This window comes from Ceratotherium simum, chromosome 12 (genome assembly GCF_057802395.1).
Source record: "Ceratotherium simum simum isolate JZ-2026a chromosome 12, ASM5780239v1, whole genome shotgun sequence".
Classification (NCBI taxonomy): domain Eukaryota; kingdom Metazoa; phylum Chordata; class Mammalia; order Perissodactyla; family Rhinocerotidae; genus Ceratotherium; species Ceratotherium simum.
In genome coordinates, this window is record NC_141911.1 from 14,583,974 (window position 1) to 14,602,000 (window position 18,027).

Consider the following 18,027-nt stretch of genomic DNA (forward strand, 5'->3'; position numbering starts at 1 on the left):
AAAGAGGCAGGGACCAGGACAATAGAGCCAAATATCACTTCAGGGGCAGAGTGGCGACATCTAGTGTCCTTCCTTGCATTCTAGCATGAGATGTTCCCTAGAATGGAGCCAGGGGGACAGAAGAGATAGCATTTGGAGGAGCCTGGGAAGCCAGCTGAACTGTAGCTGGGACCTGCTTGGGCACAAGGGCAGTGATCTTGTGGAAATATTTGGCTAAAATATTATGCGTGTTGAAAGAAATTAAAGAAGACATAAATAAATGGAAAGACATCCTATGTTTGTAGATTGGAAGACAATATTGTTAAGATATCAATATTACCTAAAGCATTCTACATATTCAATGCAATCCCTATCAAAATCTCAATGATATTTTTCGCAAAAATAAAAAAAATCAATTTTTAAATTCATATGGAATCTCAAGAGACCTCAAATAGTCAACACAATCTTGAAAAAGTAGAACAAAGTTGGAGGACTCACACTTCTTGATTTCAAAACTTACTATAATGCTACAGTAATCAAAACAGTTGGTATTAGCATAAAGACAGACATATAGAGCAATGAAATAGAATAGAGAGCCCAGAAGAAACCTCCCATATATGGTCAAATGATTTTCCAGAAAGGTGGCAAGATCATTCAGTGGGGAAAAAGAGTCTTTTCAACAAATAGTTTTGGGAAAATGATATCCACATGCAAAAGAGTGAAGTTAGACCCTTACCTTACACTATGTATAAAAAGCTAAAACCATACAACTCTTAGAAGAAAACATAGGAGAAAATCTTCATGGCATTGGATTTGGCAATGATTCTTGGATATGACACCAAAAGCATAGGCAATAAAAGAAAAAAATAGACAAATTGGACTTCACCAAAATTAAAAACTTTTGTACATTAAGGGACACTATTAACAGAGTGTGAAGGTACATAATGGGAGAAAATATTTGCAAATCATATATCTCATAAGAGGTTAATATCCAGAATATATAAAAAACTCCTAAAACTCAACAACAAAAAAGAAAACAATCCAATTAAAAAATGGACCACAGACTTGAATAGACATTTCTCCAAAGAAGATATAAAATGGCCTATAAGCATATGGAATGTTGCTCACCATCACTAATCATTAGGGAAATGCAAATCAAAACCACATTGAGATACCCCTTCACATCCATTAGGATTACTATAAAAAGAAAAAAACCCAGAAAACAACAAGTCTTGGTGAGGATGTGGGGAAATTGGAACCCTTGTGCATTGTTGGTGGGAATATAAAATGGTGCAGTCGCAGGCCGGCCCCGTGGCTTAGCAGTTAAGTGCACGTGCTCTGCTACTGGCGGCCTGGGTTTGGATCCCAGGCATGCACCGACACACTGCTTCTCAGGCCATGCTGAGGCCACGTCCCACATACAGCAACTAGAAGGATGTGCAGCTATGACGTACAACTATCTACTGAGGCTTTGGGGGAATAAAAGGAGGAGGATTGGCAATAGATGTTAGCTCAGAGCCAATCTTCCTCAGCAAAAAAAAGAGGAGGATTAGTATGGATGTTAGCTCAGGGCTGATCTTCCTCACACACAAAAAAATAAAATAAATAAAATGGTGCAGTTGCTATGGAAAACAGTATGGTGGTTCCTCAAAAAATTTAACATAGAATTACCATATGACCTAGCAATTCCACTTTTGGGTATACACGCAAAATAACTGATAGCAAAGACTTGAACAAATATTTGTACAACCATGTTCATAGCAACATTATTCACAATAGCCAAAATGAGGAAACAAGCCTACTGTACATTAAAGGATGAAGGGATAAATAAAATGTGTTATATACATACAATGGGATATTATTCAGCCATAAAAAGGGATGAAATTCTGATCCATGCTACAACATGAATGAACCTTGAAGACATTACGCTAAATGAAATGTCAGCCCCCGAAGGACAAACATTGCATGAGTCTACTTCTTTGAGGTACCTGGAACAGTCAAATTCATAGAACAGAAAGTAGAATAGAAGTTACCAAAGGCTGGGAGAAGGGGGAAATGGGAAGTTGCTTTATGGGTACAGAGTTTTAGTTTGGGATGATGAGAAAGTTCTGGAGATGGATGGTGGTAATGGTTACACAACAATGTGAATGTACTTAATGCCACAGAACTGTACACTTAAAAATGGTTAAAAAGGTTAATTTTATGTTATATATATTTAATTATAATTTAAAAAAGCAATGCTTATTTGGTAGTGATCGAGGCAGTTGCTTCTGCTTTCTGTAAAACCATGAAAGAGAAGAACCCAAGTTGTGGGGTCTGGAGGAGAGCAGCAGGTCATGTAAGACAGGACCTAATTCCTTTGCTTTGGGGTGAATGTTAGAAGAGACGTGTTGAGTGAATACAATTTTCTCAATGTATTTAGAACTTATTATATCTCACACTAACGATGTATTTCACACCCATTTTACACATAAGGAAAAAAGTACAAAGATTTTTAGCATTATCTGTTCTTCTGTGATGGTGCATAATTGTTTTAGGAGACAGAACTATCTAGAAATTCCCCCAAAGGACTTGGATTACTTCTGGTTGCAGGAAGGAAGTTAAGACCAGCTGCAGGAAGTTGCAATTTCTATTTTCTATTTTCTAATTTCTATTTTCTCCTCTCTAATCTTGCTTTATCTGAGATTAACTCCCTTACAATCCATACAATCTTCTTTAGAAACTAGCCAAGATTGTTTTCTTAATGTACAGCTCAAGTAGTCACAGCAAAGCTTTCCAGTTTTATCTATCACTAGCATTTTGTAACCAAGCAGGGCAGCTGAAAGTGTTCCTAAAACCAGAGGGATTATTCTAATAAGCTGAAGAGGCAAAGTCTGCTTTTAAATTTGTAAGCAATTTGTAATTCATTTGGAGAGGGAGAGACAGAAAGAGAGAATAGAAAGAAAAGACTATTTGAAAAATGGGAGACTCTTGCATTTCTCTGCTCAAGGTAACCCAGGTGTAGGATAGATATGAACTTGAACTCTGTACCCTCCCCGACATTTACTCATTGAGAATGTCATAATTGAGTCTTGACACTGTTGAAAGAAATTTCTTTTTTTGTATTCAGTTTCCTTGTTTTATTTAGACTGCATTTTCTATCTAAAATATTTTTTCTAAATTAGACCTTTTAGGGGAGATGAAAACAATTTTCTTTAGGAGAAAATGTTTGCCCATTTCACTTTGACATGAAAGAGAATTAAATGTAATTTCTGTTTTAGAGATGGGGCATTTTAAATTTTAGTTTTCAATAACTCTAGCATACATATAATATTATCTTTGGGTAATTCTGCATTCATTTGGCTTTGAGATGGCCAGAGGCTGTTAAAACAACAACAACTCCAGTTACTGTTGGCCATTAATTTGGATGTGGAAATGACTACTAGAACTACCATCACCACTCTTAGTACCACCATCACTGCCAGTACTCACAGGTAACTTCTGTTGATTACTTGCCATAAGCCAGACATTGAGGTAAGAGCTTTACGTGAATCATTACAGTTAATCCTCAATGAACTCTATAATGTAGGGACTGTTATTCTCATTTACTGCTGAGGAAACAGAGAGAGATTAAAGTAAATTGCCTCATTCTAACATATCCAGTAAATGTTGGAGCTGGAATTTGAACAAATAGAGGTGCCTGGAAATTCAATAGAATTGAGGATGTGTACTGATCTATGAGAAGCTGAGAACAATGATCAATTCCTATTTATCCTTGTATTTGCCACAACATGGCACATCATGCTTTACATGCAGCAGAGCGAGCTTGATTCAGGTTTGTAGGGTAAGTGAATGAGGAAAGCTAAAGGATATTTAGCACTGTGTTAATTATCTCATATTTTAATTTGGAAATTGTTGTGATGTAGCATTTGATGGGCTCATTTTTATGCATTTGCATCAGGTAGCCTATTAATATAAGGGGATGAGTTGTGGATTTGCTTTCTTTGGGAGGTGCACAGGATAGCCCCTGGGAATACTGAAGAATAACATGTTCCAATTCTGTCATGGTGCCATGTCGTGGTAGTGGAGACATGGTCTCATCAAAAGTTGTGTACGTTGTTGTGCACATTGAAGAGGGTTTCAAGAACTCTAGAACTTCGTCAGTATCCTGTGAGTGAGGTGTCTGTCCTTCAAAATGATGAAAGCAGCCTACCCTCATTATAGTTCAGTAGCCCTTAAGCTACTCGAGAGCAAAAACTGTGTCTCATGTGCTCACCAGTGCCTGGCCCATTAATATTTGCTGAGTGAAAAAATGTGAATAAAAATGAACATTTGATAGGTCAGATGATAGCTGTGTACGGTCACCTGAAGGAGACAGAACAGCCAGCAAAACTCCACAACGACTCACTCAATGGACCAGCATAGAAAAAAGAAAGAATGTGTTGATTAGAAGAGGTTGTTCAGTAATGGAAGGACAGAAAAAGGTGACCGAGAAGTAAATGTTGGTAGTGCCATCCTAATGCTGCTCAGGGTAACCACCTACTCCCCATCTCATACTCCCCATCTCAAAGGCAGGGCTGTCCTTAGGATGGAGTCAAAGGGGGGAGGTTATAGCCAACAGACTTCAGGTGTTATTCTCTCCGGCAAACCAACCCACTGGCATCCCTGATGCTGTTAAGTATTCTCTTCATCTTTGTTCTGATTGCATGTTCATCAAACAGCTTTTTGACTCCTATGTAGTCTGCTTACCTGGAGAGAATGTGTTGATGGTATGGATTTCATGTTTTTCTGTTCCCCTTGAGAGTGATTTATCACATAAAATCAATAGAGTTTTCCAATGAACATTTGGTGCGTGCATGGCATTCTGAGGCCGAAGGTACTAATTTTATTCACACATGGATTTCTGAGCTTTGTGACAATGGTAGTTTTCATTGACAATTAATAGTGGACATTTTGGTATTGTTCTTAGCCTCCTGTGCATTTTAGTTGGGGAAGGTCCCTCTCTTGTGATCTGATCATTGTGAGCACCAGAAAAGAGTAACTTTCTGGGTCTTTAAGGAGGAGGGTCAGTTTCATCCATCCAGCCTTTCCATTAGGCTGGTGCCTCTCAAACCTTTCCACGTGGACCAGGCTGACAACAGATGAACATGTATCTGGGAGTCAGCAATCTTGGATTGAAGTACAACATTTTCTTGAAGTATTCTTTTTATTTTAAAAAATGTTTATATATTGTGCATTCTGTTCTGCAACATACCCTTTTTGTATCAACGCTATTTTCATACAATGTTATTTTCCTACTAAACTTTAAGTAAAATCGATGCTCTGGGAAGATAGGCAGTGGTTTCCTGTGGCTCCAGGTGCTCCTGGGCACACAGCTGAGTACGTACATTTGAGAAGCCCCGCCTTAGACACCTGCTTTACAATCGCAGTTCTGTGATTTCTGTGTCTTAGGGCTTTTTAGTTCTATAATCTCTGGCTACTTTACTTCCTCTAAATACGATTACTTCTTTATGCCAGAAAATGAACTGATTATTTTGACCCTCTTAATGATGGACTCAGATTGCTACATAGTAATTTTGGTTATGGTGACTAGAATCTTCGGTGAATGTGATTTGATGGTGATTCTTTTCCATTCTCTTTCTTTTGTAAAATACCAGTGTGGTTTCTATTGCTATCTAGTTAAATGATGAATAATTAGAATACATGTTTTGTGTACATTTGGAGGATTAAACCAATTACAGTAACCATTTCGAAAACATGAACTATTCTATAAATTTTATTAATCACAGTATGATTTTGAAAGTTAATTTTATTTTTACTGGTGAGAAAGAAAAAAGTCCTCTAGACAACTAATAACCAGTGCTCCAACCTTTAGAAATGAGAGAGAGGGAGAGGGAGAGGGATAGTGGAAAAGGGAGAGAGGGGGCGAGAGAGAGAGAGAGAGAGAGAAAGAGAGAAGGAGAGAGAGATTCTGGTAGACAAAAAGGTGCCATCTGCTTATATATTATACAGCATCTTGTCTTGTCTTATTCCACACAAGTTCCAAGATAGAGCCAATAAATATCCTAAATACAAAATTTGAGTAAAATATTATATTATTGAGGCATTACGACATTCAAACTTGATAGGATATGATGATGTGTTTCAATATAATGATTTTAGCTCTAGGGCACAAGTAAAATAAAAATGCTGAGGTCTAGCTGTGCCTACAACATCACCAAAATGTATGCTTATGCTTTCTCTTTCCCTATTGTTATTATGTTTCCAAATACCTTCAAAGGCAATGTGTTTGAAAACTTTTTATTATGAAAATTTCTATGCTCCAAACACCCATCTTTGAAAACCATCAGCATTTTGTCACACTTGTTCATCTGTTCGCTTCCCAGTCTCCATTTTGCTACAGAATTTTCAAGCAAACCCCACATATCATGTCATTTCGCCCCTAAATAGTTTAGTAAGCTTCTCAGGGGAGAGAGAGACAGAAAGAGAGAGACAGAGAAAAAGACAGCAAGAAAGCAAGGGCTGGAGAGAGAGAGAAAGAGAAAGAACATTTTCTCACATATCCACAAATTAACAGTAATTTTATGCATCTAATACCTAGTCTGTATTAAAATTCCCCTGATTGTCTAAAAGTGTCTCTTTTCAGTTAGTTTATTCTATTCAGGATCCAAACAAGTTTCATGTCATTGGTTGCTCCATAGAGCTTTATGAATATCTTGTAATCTAGAAAAATTCCCCTCTTGCTCTTCTCTCCCTACCATGTGCTGAATGAACAAATTAGGTTCTTAAATTCTAGATTTGGCTTGAGATGTTGTTTAACTTTTTCTTCTACTCTCTGAATTTCCTGTAGACTGAAGTTAGATTTAAAGGCTTGATTAAATTCAGATTGTTTTTTGTTGTTGTTGTTTTTTCAAGATTATTTCAGGGATGGTTTTTGATTTTCCAGCTTGTCTAAAATGCCTTCACATGGCATCATATCAGAATGTGTGTACGATTCACTTGCAATGATGTTAAAGTTGATCAGTGGGTTCAGGTGGCAGTAGCTTGATTATTTTATTGTTTTTCATCCCTATTTCATCTAATGGTTTTACCATTGAATTATGACCATTGCTTGAATCAGTTATTACATTAGTGATCGCAAAATGTTGATTTTTCTAATTCTGTCTTTCTGTTTAAATTTATTATCTGAGAATCTGTTTTAAAAAACTCAACCACCAGGGCTCTCTGGACACTCTGAAATATATATTATACCAGAAAATTGAGAAAAATGCTAAATTGTTTCCTTTTAAAATGTCAACTTTCAGAGTAATGATTTGGTGTCCTAGCAACTGCCAACAGTGTGTAGTGGTTTTTATTTTGGTTCTCTTTCTCTCTCCTCCCCACCTTATTAAAGCATCATCATACATTTTCTGCTTTTTGTGTATTTTGTACATTTTAATTAGTTGGGTCGCTTTTTTCTGATGTTCATATTGTCCCATCTATGGCAAGTGGGAACCTCTTCTAGCCGACTCCTGTGTCCTTTTAACATGACCCACATCAGCCTTTGATAGCTTCCTTTCCTTCCTTGCTTTCTGGAGCAACAACACAGCCCCACCCGTTTTTCTACATTCCCTGACCCACAACAGAAATCAGCCATTTCTTTGAGGATTCTTAGTTCCATTTAGTGGAGGATCCTATTTGGATAACACAATTGAGAGTTAGATGTGCTCAGCGAGATGGGATTGAAATTGTTTCTAGGGCTTTTCAGTGGAGAGAGCTAGAAAATTTGGATTTTTTGAAAGTGAGAAAAAAATTGAGTTCACATTGATATTTTCAATCCAAATTTAAGATTATAGAGTGTTTATTTTGTTGATTTTATCTCTTCTTATATTTGGATCTCTGAGGCAAAGCTTGTTTCTTTATAACTTTAATATACTCTTTAATTTGTATACTTGAAAAGAGGTAAATTAAAAAAATGTTTCAGAGTTAAATAGGTCTATTAGATCTACACTATTGATTGCATGGTTTAGATTATACGGATCCTTGTTAATTTTGGTCCACCTATTATGTCTTGGACTGAGAGAAGTATTAAGCTGTCCTATTATTGGTGCATTTCTGTCCATTCTCCTTGCATTTCCAACAGTTTCTACCTTATGGAAGTTGTTTTTCTATAGATTGCAGTCTTTGGTTTTATAATGTAATTTTTGGCCTCTTTTAACTTTTTAGCTTTTTTTTTTTCTCTGTTCTACCTTGTTATTAAAATCTCAACCTCTGCTTTCTTGTTACTGGAATTTACCTGGTCTATCTATGCTTCTTCTTTAATCCTTAATCTTTCTGTATCATTTTGATCCAGGTATGTCTCATATGCAGCACAGAGTTAGATTTGCTTTATTGGTCAATCTGAATTTTTTTCTTTTAGTAGATTTCTTTATATGTTTGATCTCAGCTCTGACATACTGATTTATTATGTATTTGCTGTTGCTAGAAAGTCATTCACTGTGTGATATGTTTTCTTTTCTCTTTGTAATCTTTGGTATTTAATACAATTTGTGTTTTTGTTCTACTGGTTCCCTTTACACAAATATTGTATATAATATCTGAAGGTTCCTTTTCTTAGATAATGCCTAGCTATACTCTTCTTTAAGCAACACTGGTTAGTTATAATCTTTTCCCTTTTCTTCCCTCTTCTCCAGTGTCTAAACATAAGTGACATTCTTTTAATCCTAGATAATACCTGTAGGACAATCACCAAACTTATTCTGTTTTCCACTTACTTTCCCTGTTTGTTAGTTGTATTATTTCTGCATTATCCAACCATATAAAATTTACATATTCTTTTATCCTTATAGCCTGTCTCTACCAGACCTCAGGCTAAGTTTTTCTAAACATTTATTGGTTTTCTGATGCTCATTCTCTGGTAGGTTCCTCGGAAAGAACTCTTGGGAAAAGTAATCCCTAAGTTCTTGAATGTTTATAACTGTTTTTCGATAGCCTTCATACTTGAAGCATAGTTTGGTTGAATATAAAATCTTTGGCTCCTATTTTATTTTTTAGAGCATCTTTACAATGTTCCAGTGTCTTCTCGTACAAAATATTTGTGCTTTTTTTGCTTGGATGCATAAAACTCTTTTTCTTCCTTTTAAAAATACAACTGTTTTACTAGGAATGTTTCAGTGTTGATGGTTCTTGGTTGAATTTCCCAGATACAGCCCTTTTAATATGTAGATTCAAATCTTTTATTTTGTGAAGGTTTCCTCAAATTCTAGTTTTATATATTTGCTGTCTTTCATTTTGAGGGGGACATTCTTCTTTGGGAATTTATGTTAAATCTCCTTTGAATCTCTGTTTTTCCAAATCTTTGGTAGAATCTTTTTGTCTCTTTATTTCTGTTTTACTAATTTCTCTCTTTTCTCTTTTAGCCTTAGTTTCTCTTACTGTGCTGTCCATGGTCTCTATTTGCTTCTTTGTCCATTCTGATGTAGCCTTCATTTCTGACATATTTTTTCTTTTCTTCTCCCTCTCTTTTTTTTCATTCTTGAGTTTTCAGTTCTCTTTTCATATCATCTTATTTCCCATCATTCTAGCCATCTCCTTTGTGAGCCATTCTAATTCTGATTTGTATGGTTGTTTCAAGCTTTGATTGTTTTTAAAGTTCTTTTAGCTCTTTTTTGAATCTTATTTTACAGTTTTCATCTTCTTTGAGGCCACATTTGTAGTATGTTTTCATTATCTGTTGGGACTTTATTTGGTTCACTTTCATCTTTATCCTTGTCGTATCTCTGTGTGGAGTTTTATTGTAATCTGTTTTTATTTTCCATACATAAATAAAGTAGTTTTTTTGGACTACTAGAGGAAAGTTCCTCTGTAGGGCTCTCTTCTCTGTTGTTACTGTGAAGTCTTAAAAAATATGGCCTTTTTATATAGTCACTTCTCTGTCTCAGAGCTAAGCCTGATTCACAAAAGCTTCCTTCCTCTAATCTGTGTTACCTAGAGTTCTAAGGGTCCTTTCTTGCAAACCAGTATTGTTACCTTTAAATGTGTTTGTTGTTTAGTACTTTCTGAGGTCTATCTCAGACACCTCCTTCTCTGGTTTTGAAGCTTTTGTCTCCCTGGGATCTGCAATGTTTTATTTTGGATCCAACTATCAGCAGGCTTTAAAAAAATTTTTTTTAGCAAGGGAAGGCGAGACGATAAGGGGGAAAGAAGGAGTCTCTGTCTTTCCAAAAGGGAGCATTTTGGAGTGTTTCTGAGAGACGTGCGGGCTAAGCTGCCCCAGCATAGCTTAAATCCCATGGCCCCTCACTGGTTTCCTCTGGTCTCTTTTACACTTGTTCTCAGCTTGAAGCCTGTGAGGAAGTCTTTGAATTTCTTTGGTAGTTTTCACATTTGATTGGTTTAGTTCCTGTTCTGGAAAAGAATGTCTTCTTTAGGGAGTATTTGTTGATTTCTGAATTGCAGCTTGTAGAAATGTCAATACTTTCCTTTTTCTTTTTCACCCCGTCCTCATCTCTGCTGCTCCCACACAAGACCTGTTGCTGTCTGGTGTTTAGGTTACACTAACCCATAGTCTGGAATTCTTGGGGATTCCTTGTCACCAGTTTTACATAAGGTAATATCCATGTCCGTGTTTTTTCTTTGGCTATTCTAAATGTTCTGTCAGGCTTTTGTGATTAAACAAAACCATGCTACTGCTGTGTTTTTAGCATCAGAAATCCCAGTACAGTTTAAAATAAGAATATTGTAGAAAATTTAGCTTTTTATTTCTGGCATCACACTTTATAGTTTTTCATTATTTCCATAGAATGGCAGTATTTGAATGTTAGGATCTGGAACAAAATGATTTGCTGCAAACTTGTATGCAATTCTGGTAAAAAAAGCATCAGCCAAGTGTTTGGATATGTATAATCAGTTCTGGATGACTTGAGTCTAGAACAAGACTGGGAAAAAACTGATTTGTCCTTCCTGTTTTAGGGATTGGTCTAGAAAGTTAAACTCCTCCTGAGACTATCTTGTTATGTTAGCTTCTGTTTGCAATGGGCCTAAAGGATAATCTTATCCAGAAATTGACCAAGGAATAGGCATCACAGTGGACAACAGAGGTTCAACAGAGTTACTCCTGTCACCATAAAAAGGGAAAGATCTAAGGCAAGAGCTGGTTTAGCCAAATATTACTGGGTTCTTGATTAGGCAGAAACAGAATTTTGGAAATCTAAGCTGGTCGAAGGTAATTCCTGAATCTCTTAAAATTAATAGAAATACATATGATCAAGCAAATCAAAAAACAAAAGAGATAACTGTGAGAAAATAAAACAAAGAGAAAGAATCTAGCCATGCAGGCAGGAGGGGAGCACAGGAGTGCGCATTTTCCCACCTCCCAAACCGAGACAGAGATAGTTACGTTTCAGGTTGCTCACAAAATCTAAGACTGACTGGTGACCTTTAGGTTGTTAAAGACGTCTTTACAGCGAATGTAAGGGACAGCTTCCCTTTAAGCAGTGCAGTCACCGTACTTCCCCGAGTTTGGAACAGGTCCAGGCAAGACTTACTGCTAACAGAACAGCTCAATACATTGCAAGAACACTTAGAGGTATATTGACTCTCGTTTTTAACTATTGCCTGCCTGCAAATGATTAGGACCAAATTCCCAGCCCAGTAATGCATACTGGCATCAGTCTGGATCACACAGAACTGACTCTTAGTATTTTCTGACTTTTATTTCAGGACTCCAAGAATCTTTCCCATTTTTTGCTGTGCTTATCCTTGTCCTCCACCAACCTGTGGATGGTCACTGGATTTTTAAGGCAAGTTGAGGGCAGTTACCCTTACAGAGACCACTCTTAGCTCTCTCAGAAGGCGGCTGGGCACTTTGTTAAAAAATGGGTGGGGTGAAGGTAGTCCTATGCTCATGACTGAAAAAATTGTATTGAATTTTTTCCATCTATGCCAACTTTCTGAGGCTGCTGATTGGAAATCCTGTTAAGATAACTGAGTGATCCTCAAATTCTATTAATTTTGTATCATTCTTGGAATTAGAAAGGTACAAATTGTCACTGAAAATTAAAGACTAAGATGAATTCGTGATTAGGCTAACATACACCTAAAATTTCATTTACTCCTGTCACATGAACCTCCTCCATAGGTATATATGTATGTGTGTAAATATATATCAATATGAGTAAACATATTTTAAGGAAGAATAAAATAAAGAGAAAGAAAAGACAGAAATTTTGTTTGACATATTTATATAAGAGAAGAAAAAAAAATCTATTAGCTCTGAAACACCTCTGATTCCATTATGACTTGGGTCAAATCACCGCTATTGAGACTAAGATGTCCAAATTGCTCAGCTGGGAATATAGAACTAAAATCATGTTTATCATAAGACACTTTAAGTTTGTCTTCAACTGTCTCAGCTGTTGAGAACTCAGAAAACACAGAAAAATCTGAAAGGAAAATGCGATTCTTTGTGTGTTCCTCCATTTGTCTCAACCTCGTTGTTGAGCTCTTGAGGGAAGAATTAACAGTGTACCAGCATTGCCTCTGCCTGATAAAATAAATGACAGATCAAGTCAACTCTAATACACTCAGAGAATGACAAATCATCTCAGAATGACTGCTTAATTTAAAGATCTGGTTTAGATATATAGCAGTTGAACGGCAGGGACGCCCCTGCATAGTTGCCAGGGGAGGAGAAGGACAATCTCACTCTGCAGCTTTCCCAGTTGCAAGGCTAGGTTGTGGGGGAAGGCTGGAGAGCTGGCTACGGTTCTCCCCAGAGAATGCGAGAGAGCCTCTCTCACAGTGCAGAAAGCCCTGGCTTTTCCCTCTGCATTATACAGCAGCAGCACTTCCACAGAATCGGTTTGAAAGAGACAACATCACATCCTCAGATGGTCTTTCAGATAACGCACCTCCTTGCGTCGAACTTCCTTTCATGTAAGCTGATACGGAGCAATTTGAAAAGCCTTGTGCACTGTGAGAACATTAGAAGAAAGAGGAAGAAAGAAAACCAGTCAAGAGCAGCCTGCAGCAGAAGAGAAGAATGGGAATTATTTAGGGTGCCTGTCTTTGCGAATGTTCCACAATTCAGGGTGACATTCATCTTGAGGAAGGAATTTAAATAGCAGCCGGAGTAGTTCGGCATTGAGATGCATTTTTAAAATGAAGATTTTTAAAAAGTTTTGCACAATCGCAAGATGACAAACGGATGCGCCAAGATTGGCATATTGAGGACGGGAAGCAGACACTTCTTAGAAGAATCTACGCCAATGGTCGGAAAAGACAAGTTTGTCTACTTTACATCTTTTATTCCCTCTTACACATGATATTTGGGATTCTGCAGAACTCTTCTTTTTGGACTATAAAGGAGTACTATAAAATGACTTTAGCAAGTTCATGAATTCTAAGGAGGGAGGGGAAGGGGTAAGAAGGAGAAAAATAATAGGAAATTCTGTGTCTTTCATTTAGCATCTTGATACAAAAAGAGACACTCCATATGTGCATGGTTTAAGAATAGTTTTCCACTTTAAACCTGCTCTTACTCTAGCCAACAGAGCATCGTGGAAAAGCACATTGCTTCTATCTGAATAGCACTAAGGGAAGTTTGACTTATAACACAGCTCAAAATCCTATTTATTCTCTGGGCCCCATTGCTTCACCACTCTACCCACTACCCTTGCACGTGGGAGGACGGAATGGCTTCTGGAGAGTACATCTCTATCAGCTGTGACTTTAATCTCTTCTTGCCTTTTAAGTAGGAAGCTGGCAGGAAGAGTTTAGAAATTGCTGGAACGAAGGATACTCACTCTTGGAGTTTCTCCTTCTTCTCCTTAGGATGTCAGAAGAGAGTATTTCATGTCTTGTTTGACTATCAAGTGGACCGTAGACCTGACAGTCATCAACATCGGTCACCTGAGATTCATTACTCAAACTGTCTTCCTACCCAAGCTTTCCAAAGAGGTGGACTTTGTGTGGCCAAGGAGGGACCATGTACTGGAGAGAAGCGAGGGCTCAACGTACTTTGTGGAGGCAGGCGGGCAGAGCAGCAAATGGTAAGGGGAATAACAAGAGGGAGCCTCCATTCAGTCATTCAACAAATATTTATTGAGCACCTACTCTATGCCAAACACTTTTTTTTAGCTGCTGAAGAGCAATAGTAACTCCACAAATCAACAAAATCCCTATGTCACAGAGCTTGCTTTCTGGTGGGGGAGATAGGTGAGAAACATGATAAATAAAGGCACCACATAGCTTGTTATATAGTGATGGATGCTGAGGAGAGAAATAAAGCAGAGAAGGAGAATTGGGAGTGGGTAAGTATGAGCATGCATGTGTGTGTGCATTGTTGCACACAATAGACAGGATGATGTGGAAAGGCCTTACAGAAAAGATGATTTTTTTGAGTAAGGACCTGAAGGAAGTGAAGGAAGGAGCCATGGGATTTCTGGGGCTGGAGGATTCTAAGTAGAAGGAACAGCAAGTGCAAAGGCCCTGAGGTGGGATTGTGCCTGGCCCGTTTGAGGAACAGTGGCGAGGCCAGGGTGCCTAGAGAAGAGTAAGTTAGGGGCGAATAGCAAGAGATGAGGTTGGAGGGGACACAACAGGGGTCAGATCATTTAGCGTATAAGTAAGGACTTTGATTTTTACCCTGAGAGAGATGGAAGCCATTGAAAGTTTTTAAATGGAGGAGTGGCCTGATCTCCCGTTTTAAGTGAACAGTGTTGAGAATAAACTGAAGTGGGGAAGGGCAGAAGCAGAGAGATGAGTTAGGAGACAAACGCAATAATCCAGCTGAATTTGTCAGGGAACTGAATAGCAGTTTATAGCCTGTTTATGGTCTGTAACGGATCCTTTACAAGCTGGGTTCCGACTACCAGCGCCAGAAATTGCCTAAGCACCTCGTTGTTTACCCAGAATCAGGCTGGCACAGAAAAGCACGTGGAAAACCATTCCAAGTACAAGTGCATAAAACAGCGAGTTACCCTGCTTCATTGCCCCGATCTCCCATAAAGGATTCTTGTGTTTACATTGCTGGAGGTGTGTGGTTCCTTCCTACAACTGCTATAAAAGAGCCACACAGTCTGCATTTAACCTTTTCCCTTTCTTCTGAAAATAGCAACTGACCTATTACATTTATTTGGGAGCTCTGCCCATTCTAACAATTAATTGAAAGTTTATAGGAGATTAAACAGCCTTCTCATATACTAGATTAGATCCTAGAACAGAAAAGGCACATTAGTGAAAAAACTGGTGAAATCTGAATACAGTGTGTGGTTTAGTTAATAGTATTGTACACATGTTAACTACTTAGTTAAACAAACTATGGTTAACGTGGCAAAGATGAGATGTTAACATTAGGAGTAGTGGGGTGAAGGGTATATGTGAACTTTCTGTATTTGCAACTTTTCTGTAAATTTAAAATTACCCCAAAATAAAAAATTTATTTATAAAAAAGCCCTCTCAAAGGGAAAAGAAAAATACAAGAGTGAAACTTCAAAAGAATTTTTTTCAGAGATAAAATGGTCTACAGGGCCGGCCCTGTGGCTTGGTGGTTAAGTGCGCGCGCTGCGATGCTGGTGGCCCGGGTTCGGATCCCGGGTGCGCATCGGGGCACCACTTCTCCGTTCATCCTGAGGCCGAGTCCCGCATGCAGCAACTAGAAGGATGTGCAGCTACAACATACAACTATCCACTGGGGCTTTGGGGGGAAAAATAAAATAAATAAAATCTTTAAAAAAAAAAAAAAAAAAATGGTCTACAGATATATTCTACACATTTAGTGATTTTTATCTACTATTAAAAAGTAGGTTGTTATTACTCAATATACAGTTAGAAAATAGTCTCTCTTTTCCATCATTTCATTTAGATTACGCTGCATTGCAAACACTTCACTTCCCTCCTGTATTAAATGTACACGCATCATTTTTACTCTCTGGGATCTACTCTGCTTGGGAAACAGATATTTTTCAAAATGATTTACTAGTCAAAATCCTTGTCTCCTGTTGGTTTCCTTTCTTTCTGCCTCCCTCCAATTTTCTGTCTTCATTCGTGCTGTGTACCACACCTTCATTGAACAGATGCAACTGAATGTAACTGACCCTTGAACTATAGCTCCATTTTCTTCTTTCCCTAAACCTAAATATGACTTTTCTTTGTTTGCTGTTATGAAGCTTTGGGGAAATAAATTTGCCACTATGTTAAAAAAAAAATCTGATCTTCTCAGTGTCTGATTGCTTAGACCTGGAATGATGAATGTGAAATGTCCCTGGGGACCAGGCAAGCCATGTAAAGGTGTGAGGCAATCAAGAGTAGTGGATAAAAACACTCTGGCATAGACTACCTTGCCCTAAAATGGTTCTTATTTTGATTGTTCCTGGGAAATTGTGTCTTTTCTAGAACCTAAATGGAAGCTTTAAGTCTGTTTCCAAGCAAGGTGTTTTATAAATACAGGTTATGGTGTAGTCAGGTAATGTGGGAAAACGTGACTAGCTGCAGTCTGAAGTAGTAACCAGGTGGGATAAAAATTTACGTTTCCCATAAGGTGGAGAACAGATTGATGAGATTTTAATCCAGCTTCAAATCACATAATGATACTGTGAGGTCTTCAAGAGTGTTTCTTAGGAACTAAGTTCTGTGATAACTTAAATTATCACAGAAAGATGGCAGATATAACCTCAACGGAAAAAACCCTCGGAAGGAACTCATCTGCTTATTGGATGACAAATTCCTATGCCCTACAATGTGTAAACTAAGCAAGTTCTGTCGGGTCTACTTTAAATTTCCACTGCTGTAAATTAAGCCCAGGATAGATAGCTAAAATTAATACAAGCAGACTAATATTACTAATATTCCAGGGAAGCTTTAATGAAATGCTTAAAATGCAAAAGAGTAAACCAAATTACTGGGGCCAGGCTGGTGGCGTAGCGGTTAAGTTGCCGCTCTCTGCTTCAGCAGCCTGGGGTTCACAGGTTTGGATCCTGGGTGCGGATGACACCTTGCTTGTCAAGCCATGCTGTGGCAGCGTCCCATATAAAGTAGAGGAAGATGGGCACAGATGTTAGCCCAGGGCCAGTCTTCCTCAGCAAAAAGAGGAGGATTGGCATCAGATGTTAGCTCAGGGCTAATCTTCCTCCCTTCTCCTCAAAAAAAACCCAAATTACTAATTGACTTAAGCAGCCAGTATCAGGACCACGTGCACGTACAAAAAACCTTAGGAGACAGAGCGTAGACTGATGACCTTGACTCACTCCTTCATGCCTAGGGTGTCTGAGGCACAGGTAGAGAATGCCATCTTTTTGGACCTTCTCAGCAAAACAAGCAGTGCACGTGTAACTTGAGAATGCATTTTCTACAGGAGCTGGGACAGCTCACCCAAGAACGCTACCTCAGTACCCTGGCTTCTCCTACTACGCCCTGGGGCAACCTGTTTGCAGAGCTCTGTCAAGCCACAGACACTAACCAGGCAAAGGCATGTTCTCTCCCCAAGCACAAAACCAAGGATGATGATGAAAAGGCTCCTCCACAATGCACAACAGTCAACTCCTGGCTTCTGAAAGCCCTAGGAACCGAGACGGTGCGAGCATCCCGCCCAGCCTGCATTTCCCACTGACAGTCTCTGCTGAAAGCAGATTAAATTGCTCGGATAAATCCACCCTATCCAATTTTAGTCCTTGCTTTAGCACACTCTTTTCTATGGGGAAAGGCTATAGTAACAGGACTGAATAGAACTGAACCTGGCACAATAGGCTTTTTTATGCCAAAAGACAGATATTTTAAATTTGGGAACTGGGGCTATTCAGCTTTTACCATTGTAGATCATGAAACGAAATCAAAAAGAAGCATTCAGAGGTGGAAAGGTTAGTGCCTATTTAAGGAACTGATGTGGGTCCTGCACGTGCCACAATTCTGGGTATTATGGAAATGCGTTTCTTCATGATTCTGCATAGCACACTTGGTTAGAAAAATAGCCAAGCCCCTCCATCCCCTTTTCCTTGCAAATACCAATAGCAACAAGCCTACGCATGCAGACAGTGAGGGAATTTATCGCGGACATCAGGTAGCCCTTATTTACACAGTAGCATGACAGATATA

The 18,027-nt window shown here is 38.3% G+C and overlaps 1 protein-coding gene across 1 annotated transcript in view; it reads right to left on the reverse strand.

Moving 5' to 3' along the window:
* The window catches only part of GALNTL6 (polypeptide N-acetylgalactosaminyltransferase like 6), a 438,269-nt gene that overhangs the window by 47,276 nt on the left and 372,966 nt on the right, over window positions 1-18,027 (reverse strand). The gene's annotated exons all lie outside the window — the stretch shown is intronic.